The sequence below is a fragment of the Perissodus microlepis genome, chromosome 14, assembly GCF_051167445.1.
Source record: "Perissodus microlepis isolate ML-2025 ecotype Zambia chromosome 14, ASM5116744v1, whole genome shotgun sequence".
Taxonomy (NCBI): domain Eukaryota; kingdom Metazoa; phylum Chordata; class Actinopteri; order Cichliformes; family Cichlidae; genus Perissodus; species Perissodus microlepis.
In genome coordinates this window covers 7,441,482-7,455,568 of record NC_140474.1, presented here as the reverse complement: position 1 = coordinate 7,455,568, position 14,087 = coordinate 7,441,482, and positions in this window count along the sequence as shown.

The following is a 14,087-nucleotide window of genomic DNA, read 5'->3' as shown; positions in this document are numbered from 1 at the left end:
TGCATAATTATTAGGCAACTTAACAAAAAACAAATATACCCATTTCAATTATTTATTATTACCAGTGAAACCAATATAACATCTCCACATTCACAAATATACATTTCTGACATTCAAAGACAAAACAAAAACAAATCAGCGACCAATATAGCCACCTTTCTTTGCAAGGACACTCAAAAGCCTGCCATCCATGGATTCTGTCAGTGTTTTGATCTGTTCACCATCAACATTGCGTGCAGCAGCAACCACAGCCTCCCAGACACTGTTCAGAGAGGTGTACTGTTTTCCCTCCTTGTAAATCTCACATTTGATGATGGACCACAGGTTCTCAATGGGGTTCAGATCAGGTGAACAAGGAGGCCATGTCATTAGTTTTTCTTCTTTTATACCCTTTCTTGCCAGCCACGCTGTGGAGTACTTGGACACGTGTGATGGAGCATTGTCCTGCATGAAAATCGTGTTTTTCTTGAAGGATGCAGACTTCTTCCTGTACCACTGCTTGAAGAAGGTGTCTTCCAGAAACTGGCAGTAGGACTGGGAGTTGAGCTTGACTCCATCCTCAACCCGAAAAGGCCCCACAAGCTCATCTTTGATGATACCAGCCCAAACCAGTACTCCACCTCCACCTTGCTGGCGTCTGAGTCGGACTGGAGCTCTCTGCCCTTTACCAATCCAGCCCATCAAGACTCACTCTCATTTCATCAGTCCATAAAACCTTAGAAAAATCAGTCTTGAGATATTTCTTGGCCCAGTCTTGACGTTTCAGCTTGTGTGTCTTGTTCAGTGGTGGTCGTCTTTCAGCCTTTCTTACCTTGGCCATGTCTCTGAGTATTGCACACCTTGTGCTTTTGGGCACTCCAGTGATGTTGCAGCTCTGAAATATGGCCAAACTGGTGGCAAGTGGCATCTTGGCAGCTGCACGCTTGACTTTTCTCAGTTCATGGGCAGTTATTTTGCGCCTTGGTTTTTCCACACGCTTCTTGCGACCCTGTTGACTATTTTGAATGAAACGCTTGATTGTTCGATGATCACGCTTCAGAAGCTTTGCAATTTTGAGACTGCTGCATCCCTCTGCAAGATATCTCACTATTTTTGACTTTTCTGAGCCTGTCAAGTCCTTCTTTTGACCCATTTTGCCAAAGGAAAGGACGTTGCCTAATAATTATGCACACCTGATATAGGGTGTTGATGTCATTAGACCACACCCCTTCTCATTACAGAGATGCACATCACCTAATATGCTTAATTGGTAGTAGGCTTTCGAGCCTATACAGCTTGGAGTAAGACAACATGCATGAAGAGGATGATGTGGACAAAATACTCATTTGCCTAATAATTCTGCACTCCCTGTAGTGCATCTGTTGTTAGTTCCATTAACACCAAAGCAGCTGAAATTAACAACCCTCTCTGCTACTTAACTAACCAGATCAAATCTGCTCAATATAGAGTGAAAGGTTTTATTTAAAAAAAGTCTTCATTGAGTTTTTCATTCATCAAAAAAGAAGAAAATTACTAATCATAACATACAAAACAGACAAACAAAAAACCAACACAAACAACAACAACAAACTGTCGCATCACTGACATGCCGTGTTTGTGGGCTGCCTTTTTTTAACAGTATGTTGTCCACATTCTCTTCAGATAAGTCCATATCCTGTCCAGAAATGGTCCCCGTACACATTCAAACCAAGAAGGAAAAATTTTAGGGTCTGTCGGGAGCTAAAATTTCAACTACATCCTGCACATCCTCCTGAAATATTTTATTTTTTCTGCACTCCCATCCCTTTCCATGTTTTCCATTTTTTAAAGTATATTTAAGTGTATTGATAATGAAAAATAAAACAAAACAAAAAACAACTGAGGTCAATTCATTGATAATGAAAAATAAAACAAAACAAAAAACAACTGAGGTCAAAGGCTTAAGTAGACATGGCTAACTGTCAATATCTACAGGAGGGATTAAAAATATGAATGAAAAATGTTAGGTGGAGTGTTGGTAAAACAGCTGGTTAGACTTTTTGCATTCAGACATTCTCATAGATGCTAATCTGATGCTGAGCCTGCATCTGGCTGTATTGTCACACACTGCACATGGTCAGAGCTGCTGTCCTGTCTCTATCGTAAAAGATTTCCTTGCTGATGAACTATTAAAAAAATTTTCATGCTCCATCTTCTCTGCATCACACAAGTTGGCCAAGGTGGTTAGCAAGAAGAAGCTCATCTCTTACAATGCTAAATCACTGAAGCTCATTTACTTGCTAACGCTAGCTGTGGTTCCACACAAAGTGCCGATTTTGAACTGACCTCAGAGCAGTGAAAGCAGACCAGTGGCAGCTTGCCTTTTGCTTAACTGGATGGTTTTTAGTGTCTGTGCATAGCATTGCCATCGTGTCCAAGCACTGGTATCAAGTAGATGTGGTGTATCTTTTCTCACAGTGCAGTTTTAAAATTTGTCAGCCCCAAAAATATAGGGCTTCAAGAACTGATGCAAGCTTCAAATCTATCTTCTTTTTATCTGCCACGGAGGAGTCAGCAGGTACAGACTTGTCAGATTTTGACCACAGTGCCTCAGTGGTGATAGCTGGGAGACTGATACTAGGCCAGTGCTGTGATTATGTGGTTGTGCATTTTCCTTACATATTTTTTTAGACCTTCTTAGTTTCTTGTCAATCAAACACACAGATTGCATCATAAAATGTGGTGTAGAAAAGAAATAAACAACATATATTTAGGCCTCTGCTGCTCCTTCATACTTATTTTTGCAGCCAGTCAGTTCAAAGTGAATACATGTACTGCATACATTTTCTCATATTAAGGATCTCCTCTATAATTATCATGCACTGATGTTAATCACAAGTTGGGAACATCATCTCCAAAGTTTAATTAGAAGATGTCATAAAAATGAGAGTAATATGATGTTATGAAACATACGAGGGGTATTCAAATGATCCGAATATTTATTTTTACAATCTTTAAAATTTGCATATGCACATTATAGTATATGGTAGTCTTAATATTATGGATGTGGAAACTGAGATGAAAAGCGTAAATTATTCTGCTTAAAACGTTCATTTTCAGCTCCATATTTTTATCCTTGTAGTCTGCTGCAGCAGCTTTGTGTGATTCACAGTAATTCTTTTGAATTCTGAATTTTATCCCACGCCTTTGTGTATCTGCTCACTGTTCATTCATTATGTCAAACAAGCTTTAGCTTTGATTTCTTTAAGGAAACCCTGCCTGTAAATGAGCTTTCTTCTGATTGGGTGCCTGCTACAAACAGAAGTTTTAAAGAGCTGGTGGGAAGGGCTGTATGCCTAAAATGAGATGCTTCTTTCCAGTTTTCATCACTTAAAATATATATATCTATATTTACATGACCTGGCCAGTCAGTGACATTTACACTGCATAGCAACAAAAACCTGTCAGCTGCCCGCTTCATCATCTTTACTGAACTTTGATTGTGGAAGGAGGAAAACTGTCAATTTTGAAAGTGCATGTGGGGACAGTCAGAAGCATGACGTGCTTTTTACCTCTAACTAGGAGAAAAAGAGTCAGTCACACTGAGTGCACACAGCTCTAAGCAGAGTGCTATGCCAATGTTTGGCCATAAAGCACCAACTTGGAGAGGCTGTAGGAAGGCACGAGTGAGAGATGCAATGCTCAGAGGAGACCAGAGGATGTGCACTTCCCATTAATTGTGGCTTCATGCCCATGGCTGCAGTTGCAGGGAGTATTTGTGTGTTGATGAGGACACTAGTGGCTTCCCCCCACATCTACAACCGTGCCTCCTTAAGCAGAGTTGAGAGCTTTTGGCATTCTGAATGTGAACTGCAGTGACAGCAGTGGTCCAGCATACAGTTAGCCAGATGAGACTCTTAAACCTGGATTTCAAATATCCTTTCAGTGTTAAGGATGAGTAGTACTCTTAACTTCCCCCTTTTCTCTTTTGATGTCATTGCTCCTGAACTATAAATAAACTTCTACCTCAGAGACATTAAACTGACTCAGAGTGAATTTGTACTTGGGGCACCGGAGAAGAAAGGAAATCTCGCACTGCTTTGTTTGAGGTCCAAGTCTTGGCACAGTACATTTTCTCTGGACAATTCTACAGACTGCCACCTCAGCACAGGCTGAACTCTAGACAATGGCTACAGCAAAATAAGAAAGACAGCGCACAGCTTTGCCACAAATAGAAATTGTGTGGTAATAAGTGTTCATCTCAGGAAGAGAACTGCTGAGTGTGTGGACTAATTAGAACTACTTTTCCCATTTAGAATTCAATTTAACAAAAAACAAAACAAAAACATTGAGTAATTAGTTAAATAAAATTAAAAGTTTGCGAGCAATAAACTTTCCACCTGAAAGCCATGGCTCAGAGTTTCTTTCTATTTCCTCCTCTTCAGTTTTCACATCTAAAACAGTTTCTTTTTCACTGTGCATTTGTTGCTGTCATTCTTTCCTCATTCTGTTTGAATGATTTAATGGATCCAAGTGTGATGTTAATGGTTTCGTGTAAACATTTTCGTGGCACTCAAAATAGTGTCCTCTTGTCTTAAAAAAAAGTCCTGTTCTGCTAGATATGATAAACATATTTGATGGCAGCCTGTTAATGAGGCTCATCCTGTTTACCAACACCAAGTAATGGTACCATTATCCAAAATTAATCATGTGGTAGTTATTTATTTATTTCGTTTATTTCATGCTTTTTTGAGGGAGATGGGGGGTGATTTTATCTCTTCTCACAGGTATAAGTTCAAATCTTGGGTAAACAAAATGCCTCAGCAAAAACGTATTATTTTGCAAAGCTAATGAGGTCATAACAAGCAAATTCTCTCGGTATGTCATTAGTCAGTCCGTGGGGAAATGATAGTGTTACAGGTATGAAGCAATTTATTTGGTTTCTCACCAGTGCATGTTTTCACTGTGAAACCTGAACCTTGTCCACTATAATGAACACTTGACCAAAAATTTGACTATAGAAAAATATGCTGGAATAGAATAATTTGCTTTGGCAGCATGTACTTGTTAAAATGTGATGTATCAGTGTTGCAATGATACACTGTCTGGATCCAAGTCTCCACTGCATGCTGTAACGTTTGAACATAACTGAGGCCCAAGCTCTGCATCTCTTATAATCTTCTATTATCAGCACTTTATTAAATATATCAAATCTACAGCTACAAATTTAAGCTATAACAGTGTAGAGTAAAGCCATCCGTTCCCTGTCACCAATATTTTTTAATGGTTTAGAAAAGGTGAATTTCTGACAGACAAAATAAGCTTTCAGTGAAGAGATTAAGGTCAGGATCATAATTTTCTGGAAGCAAATAAATCATGCACCATTTCATTTAAAAATAAAATTAAAAAAATAAAGACGGTGCTTTCCAAAATGTCAAACACAAGGTTTTAAAATGGTAGTCCACAAACCAATGATTGGCCCATGGTGGCAACACCCAAACAGAGCACTCCAAGTGATGACCCAGAAATCTCTTTTATTACTTGGGCTGCAGGGACTGAATTTTCTGTTACAAAGTTCTGGTTACTCAGATAATTTTACACTAAACTTTTAAGAGGAACTTTCACTCACTTTTCTATGGACTGGTTTATATGCTCAAATCACATTCTTCCCATTCATTGTGACCACATTTCAATGAAAAGTGAAAGACACTGTAAACATTATATGTAATGAGGTTAAACAAAATCCACATTTTTGAAGATATATACACCACTGAATTAAATCCTAAGTGCTATTTATCTTTATCTTGAGAGTTCATAGTAATAATATGTCATAAGCAAAAAAGCTGGCTAAATAGGAATGCATCTATTTGAATTCACTGTAACCTTTTATTTATTTAATTCAAATTACAGAAGGAAATCAGGCACATCAGAAGTCACTGGTGGAAACCTTAAAAATTCCTTCAAAAACATTGTAAATCAGATTCAGTATAATTCATTTGAAGGTATCCATACACACTAACGATGGAAGACGTTAGAACTCGGTGAGCCGTAGGCGGGAAAGAGATGAATATAGAATCAGGCTTAGTCTAAATGTGTGTGTGTGCTGTGTGTGTCCCCATAAATGTTTGGTTTCTGTTGAATTTTTTTTGTATAGAGCAAAGTGTGTCCCAGTTTCCTCTCTCACACACACAAGAACACTCCCTGTCCAGCGTGTGTTCTCAGGAAACATGCAAGGGTTTCTTTGTTCTTTCTCACCCTTTGCTCATCAAAACTTGAAACTAGTTAAAAGGAATCTAAAGGTCATAAATGGGTTTGATGGTCCTACTATTAATTCACACGTCAGTTCAAAGGCTTTCTTAAGCATGAGAGAGATTCACCCGCTATCTATTCATGTTCACTTTATCATTATCATTGGTCAAATAATAAACTATTCCTAAAGATCTTGTCTAGCTTAGTCTTTTATCTCATTTCAGAGTATAATTGAGTCAGATGTTTGTTATAGTGAGGTAAAATAGCACAGTTTTGCAAGTTCAGATACATTACCCATGACAAAATCAGATGGCATTTAACCTCAGGCTGTTTGTTTTCCTCACATACCGTAGATGATGTGATAGTTTCACCAAATCTCAAAAAATCACCAGCATCACTGAGGTGGAGTTTAAAGATGTGCATCTATTTTTAGATGTGCGGATTAGAATCAGGCTCTAAATGTCCAGTGAAGCGTGAATGATCTTTTTCCAGAAGACAATTTAACTTCATTTGGCATTTGACCTAAATGACACAGCTATTTTCATCAAGCACAACGTTTTGGAAAATAAAGACGTCCTCACCTGTTTCCTCTGGGCGTGTTTTTGCATCTTCTTGTATCTCTATTAGCTTTTTTAAGAATGTGTATGTGTAGGCCACAGTAGACACTTTAGCCTGTGGTGTGACTGGGCTATGAGCCAGCAACATCTGCAGGGGTTGTGTGAGAGTGATGCATGGCGAAGAAGCTGAAGATACCTGATCAGTGTGATGGATGCCTATGAGCCTTGTGTGTGCACCGACATGCGCACCTGCTGCCCGTGCCCCACTTATTGAATCCATGAATCAATTTAATGAGCGGAGGACGGGGTCAGGACTTCAATAAACACCCCACCAAGCTTTCAGATTTAATGTCTGCTAAATGAATGACACTGTATGTTCGACAAACACCCACAGCACAACACTTCAACTGTAAATTGGAAATTGGTTTTGAAGCAAACACCATGTACAGTATGTGCTGTTTGCTTGGTAAGTTGTACAGCTTGTGCATAAACATTTCCAGCATGTAGTTTGACTGCAAATGAGTTCAGACTAAGAGCAGAGTATAATTTAGTTGTGCGCCTCTGTGTGCCTGAGTGTTTGTGGCAGGGTAAAGAGTGAGACTTGAGAAAGAGAATCAGACATCTTCCATTGGTAATCAATACTGCAGCAGTGACCTGAGCATTTGCTTCGTGATTCCTCCCATTTAGAGCTACAGGGCTGGCTGACTGACAGATATTCACAAAACCATGATTTCCAAATGGAAAAAAAACCATGGTGACTTGTAGATGTACATATGTGCTGATACCTAAAGCCATCATTATCCTCCTGCAGCAAACCTTTGAAAAACCTTGTCTGAAGGTCACTGTGCTGCTTTGTTGTATAGTCAGCTGGATGCTCACAAAATTCTTTTCAGCTTCAACTTCTTTTCAGTTGCTCATTTTTGCATGAAAATAACCCATATTCATCTTGTAGCGCAATTTCAGGGTAAAATAATTGCTGTCAACCTCCTGATCTTCACATGCTGTGATTATAAACTTAGTTTCTCCTCTACTGATTTGTCCACAAGTATGCTTCCAGTTATGAGGTCATTCCATGCGTTGAGGATACAGCAGAAAGGACGAATGGTTGCTATTTAGATGTCTGTGGCAGCAATATCCCAGTAGTGAATACATTTTTCTTCATCCACTGGGGACGCAGAGACTAATGGAGCATGAGAGTGGCATTTCCCCTGGAGTTGTGTAGCTGAGTCACGCCCCCGTTTGGAGAGGAGCTGCAGGCAGCAGTTGTAGGAGACTGAGACCAACAGGGCATGCTGTGAGAGTCTGGGCCAATTTGGGGGTAAACATCGATGGCAGTAATTGGAGAAGAGCACAGCAGGGTATTTCATACATTTCTGATCCATGTGGCTTCATGGACTATCTACCGAGTGTGGGCTTTTTGGGGTGAAAAGAGGTGATTGTTTGTGTGCTCGAGGTGTTTCCCAGTTTTTGCACGTAAACTTGTGAACCCCCCCCCCCCCCCCCCCCCCCTCATGATGTATGATCCATGTTTTATAGGTCAAGATTTCATAGATTGAATGAGTACAAAATTCAGAGGCACAGAGTACGTTTTCATATAGTGACTCTACCTGTGAATAGAAGTGTAGACAAAGAAAAGACACACTAAGCTGTAGCTGTCCATCAGTTTTTCTAATTTAGAGGAGCTCCAATGGAGCTATTAGTGCTGTATTTGTATTAAATCAATATCATTAGTCTTTTCATTACATTTGTTTAAAGAACTCCTTCTCAATCAATCCGTCTGTGTCTGCTGCTTTCTTTTTGCATTAATTCCTAATCCTGTCTTGGTTATAGAGGAACTATAGGCAGAAGTGTAAACATTAGATGAAATGAACACCTTAAAATTATGAAAGCATGATATAAAATAGCTCTGAAAGCTGGATTTTCCAGGATTCGGAATGCACTTTATGACACACAGGTGTAACTTCCCAGTAATAACTTTTGCTGTTATTTAAAAAAAAACAACAATTTGCATGTTGTACAGTGGAGTTGTTAGCAGAAGACAAAAGAACACAAAAATCTATGTAAATATGCCCAACTGCTGTTTTAAAAGCACAGCGGTCACAGAGAAATGCTGCACACTCATCGTACTTAGCTTCCTTGCTTTTAGAATAATTGCAATTGAAACGTGTGTATTTAAACACACTATTGCACTGCATTACTAAACTTGTTGGAAAAGTAAAAGGTTAGCAGTGGGAGTCACATCCTGTGAGTCTGTTGAGGTCTCTTATCAGTGTCTGCTGCTTATCACTCAGCCCCACAGCAGCTGAAACACACAGAGACTGTTCTACTTGCACCTGACAAGAAATTATCTTTATCACTGTCTATAGCGTGACATTCTCTTGTGTTTTTTTTTCCTATGGATCACAGATGAAATTATTCAGTGCAAACAAACAGCAGAAATGGGGAGGCGATAAGTGAAAATTATTTGATACTTTCACACACAGCACCAACCGTCAGAGGCTCTTTCACTCAAAACCACCATTTTGTGATTGTGTTTTAAGCTGATTTTTGTTTTATAGCTTCAACATGTTGATCACCATTTAGCTGAATATAAATAAACCAAAGAAATATGAATGCATGTTACCAGCTGGAGCTATGATATACTTCAAAAATGTTTAGAGCCGTCAATGAACCTTTTTAACAATGCCTAATTGTGTAGAAAGGATTAACATAGATGCAAAACCTATTTATAATCACATTCAGTTCTATGGGAACTTTTCACCACAGTTAGCTCATTGTGGTATTGCAGCAAATTTGCTATCATCAACCCTACGTAAGTCTTCCCCAAAACCTAAAGGTACACATGTAATTAAGTTAACTATGGGCGATTGTGGCTCAACAGTTGGCAGGTCGTCTTGTAATCAGAAGGTTGCCGGTTTGAGCCCCGGCTCTGACAGTCTTGGTCGTTGTGTCCTTGGGCAAGACACTTTACCCATTGCCTACTGGTGGTGGTCAGAGGGCCCGGTGGCGCCAGTGTCCGGCAGCCTCGGCTCTGTCAGTGCGCCCCAGGGCAGCTGTGGCTACAATGTAGCTTACCATCACCAGTGTGTGAATGTGTGAATGACTGAATGTGGTGTAAAGCGGTTTGGGGTCCTTAGGGACTGAGTAAAGCGCTATACAAATACAGGCTATTTACCATTTAACTTAGATGCAGCTCAGGGCTGGATAGATCATGTCAAAGCACTTTTATTCAAACAGCATATTTAAAAACAGTTCAACTGTTGTGCTTTCAGTTTAATGGCAGTGCAAGTATAGAAAAATATACACAGAATGGGGAATGCACATTAAATGCAAAATTGCTGATGCTACACTTCACACAAGTTAATTGGCTATTCATCGTTTTATTGACCTCAAGGGTCATTGAAATGCCATTTCAATTCCAAAGAGGGTGAATCCTAGATTTTTACATATGGACATTTCTGGCTTGGAGTAGTTTTTAATTTGCCCACAATTTCGTATGATAAATGATGTGTTCAGTTGGAACGGGCCATTAGTTGGATGGAATCACAAAATTACAATCACCCATTAAAATGTTTTAAGGAAATACAATCAGATATATGGCCCAAAAAATCAATTAATGCATGGTAAATCACCTCAATGGACCCAACAATAACTGTTTAATAGCTATGACGCTGATATGCATCATAGCTACATAAGTTGTTCCATACACAAGCCAAACAAAGCCCCCCCCTCCCCCCGTGTGTCATTTTTAACAACTCTGCATACAATAGTGTGAAAACTTTAGATCTGTGGAAGAGACAAAGTGATAAATGGCTTCAGTGAACTTTATTATTTAACTTGTCTACAACAACTGTTTTACTTCTTTCATGAATTTTACTGTATATGATCTGTCATTTATTATGGCTGTATGTTGGGCATGAAATGACTTGGTACTGAAAACTTCTTCTACACTGTGTCCTCCCTCTCTTTGCAGTTATTAGCTCCAGACATTAGGAGAACAAGTGGAGTAAAATGTCTCATTTACAACTTTTAAAAATTCGTCATTCTTCAGCCTATTCTGCATTAATGATGCAAAATGACACAAAGTACCCTGCCCCGGGGGGAACCTACACAGACTTCATTACAAGGTACTTTTAATTAGTCTTCGTAATTAAAAGCAGAATATTGGGTGCAGAAAGGCCGGAAGCTAAATTGATATGGCTATAAACATTTGCATGTTCATTGGTCAGGGTTAGCAAACCATCTCGTTACTCAGTCAGATCCGACAAGAGGCTGGAGAGCTGAACTGGAGAGGGATTTAAAAGAAAATGTGTATGACACCTTCTTAATTAAGTGGGAAGGGAGTAGGGGGGCTGTATAATGAGAAAGTAAAAACTAGGTGTGAAGTTGAGTATAGACATTTTCTCTTCTATTTTGGGATGACCATATGCTACAATATGTCGTCCAGAAGGGCTTCGTAGTATAATACACACCCAAAGGCATATACTATTAAATGTATCCTCCAGCTGCAAGCTAATTTGCAGTGTCAGGTTAAAAAGACTATAGTACATTAAAATGATGGAGATGGTTTAATGAGTTGAATAGACCTTTTTGAATTGAAAAAAAAGCATAGCTATATGTGTATATATATATGTACATATATGTATATATGTATGTATATACATACATACATACATACATACATACATGTATGTATATGTATAAATAATATGATACTTTCTTGGACAGGCACAGAAGGGGAACAAGTGCTTACAAAACAGCACGAGAGGTTTTTATCACATGTGATGAATGCAGTTTATCTCAAATAGCATTTTACACATGGTTTGAGGTGTACCTAAAAATCTGTTCATATAAGCAATGTAATGCAGCACTGTAATGTAGTGGTTAGCACTGCCACCTCAAAGACAGAAGTGCCTTCTTTGTGGAGTTTGAATGTTCTGCCAGCGCTGAATCACAGAATAAACAAAATTTATTCACTCTTTAACTAATTTGTGAGATTCATAAGAGAAACCGAATCATTCCGTAAGTTCCAGACATTGCAAAAAGTCTTTGGTTTATCAGCCTAAAAGTTAAAATACAGTTAAATACAGACCTCATGTTTTCACTTTTGTTGATTTTCAAAAAAGCATAGAGCTTATTTATGGGCCTCTGCCAGGCCACGCTCTGTAACAATGACAGTACCAACACAGTTTCCCAAGCTTTTGAAATTTCAACAGTAATACATTCATCTTTCTGCATTCCCAGTTGTTTAGGCTTATTAATATGTTTTACCAGGTATAATAAACTAGATGGAGGTCCCGGAATTGGGTCATTCTTTAAGAAGAATGGTAATGAAAGTGAAAATGTCCAAAAAATGGATGAGATTTATAGGAAGTTCTACAGAGAGTAGAAGTTCGCACTGTTTCATGTGCTGGTGAAAACAAGCAAACATTCATTTTAAAACATGAAACCTGCGATACTTCTAGCAGTCCTGCTGTGTGCTGTCAGATTTTGAATGTCTTCAATATTAATCAAGTTTGACTTTTTTTTCTTTCAACATTTAAATCTGTCCAGTCACATTTCAGAACATTAAATTAGAGTTAAATGACATGGAGCTTCCATGAATCATTAACCTCACAGCCTCAGAATTGTTCAAATCCATGCCACAGAAAATGAACAAGCTGCAATTATCTTCTTCTTGAGCTGCCAGGTTGCATAAGAGCTCAAGCTGAGTATTCAGATGAGTTTCATTAAATGGGACTTCAGTGTTCTGTTAAACATTTTGTTGCTTTGCAAACTTTTAGTAACATTTTTAGTTGATAAGAAAAATGTTTATCACAAAATTGCATATTATTGAGTGTCATCTATATTTCAACTGAACAGAGGAAATCCTTAGACATTCCTGAATCCCTGATCTCTACATTGAGGCGATCTAGTGGGAGTGTTGGGCTGCAGGGTGTGCACTCTTATCATCTTCTCACCCCCTCTCTCTTACTTACTAACTCACTTACTTGCTCAATCTCTCTTTCATACACATTGTGTGAGTGCAAAAATAAGATCACAAAGCAATATCAGTATCATCATTACAGCTTTTCATCTGCATGATGGACAACATACAGGAGTTGGGTAATGGACACATTTATTAAAGCTTATGCTATAAACATGGTTCATCTTCTTCAACTTGTCTACCACAAGCCCAAAACAGATTTAGTGTAACTAAAGTAATATGAAGACAACTGTAAAGCCTATAAGCATGGAATAGAAGAGAGACTCCCATTAACAACAGATCCTCACAGACAGACTGGATGCGTCACCGTGCCAAACAAGCACACTCATTTACAAAATTACTTATTCAACAATTATTTCCCGAGGACTAGCTTCTAGATATATCACTCAAACACACACACTTGTTTTCATATCTTAATCAGACATCTAATTGACATAATGCTTTCCCAAGCTGCTTGCCCTAACCATCGAAAATGAAGGCCCAGCCCTATCCCTTAGCCTAAACCTAACCATAACCTAATTGTAACCCTGACACTAAAACCAGATATTGAGCCTCAAAAATGCCTTCAAATTCAAGTATAGTGATGTGCCAATTTTCTGTCCTCACAAAGATGTCTAAATGTTCAATTCAATTCAATTTTATTTATATAGCGCCGAAAATCACAACAACAGTTGCCTCATGGCACTTTATATTGTAAGGTAGACCCAAAAATAATTCATACAGAGAAAAATGCAACAATCATATGACCCCCTATGAGCAAGCACTTTGGCGACAGTGGGAAGGAAAAACTCCCTTTTAACAGGAAGAAACCTCTGGCAGAACCAGGCTCAGGGAGGGGCGGGGCCATCTGCTGCAACCGGTTGGGGAGAGAGAAGGAAGACGGGATGAAAGACATGCTGTGGAAGAGAGACAGAGGTTAATAACATGTATGATTCAATGCAGAGAGGTCTATTAATACATAGTGAGTGAGAAAGGTGACTGGAAAGGAAAACTCAATGCATCATGGGAATCCCCGGCAGCCTACATCTATTGCAGCATAACTAAGGGAGGATTCAGGGTCACCTGATCCAGCCCTAACTATATGCTTTAGCAAAAAGTAATGTTTTAAGCCTAATCTTAAAAGTAGAGATAGTGTCTGTCTCCCAAATCCAAACTGGAAGCTGGTTCCATAGAAGAGGGGGCTGAAAACTGATCGCTCTCCCTCCCATTCTACATTTCAATACTCTAGGAACAACAGGTGCGAGAGCGAAGAGCTCCAATGGGGTGATACTATAGGTCATTAAGATAAGATGGGACCTGAATATTTAGGACCCATCTTATCTTAATGTACACACACA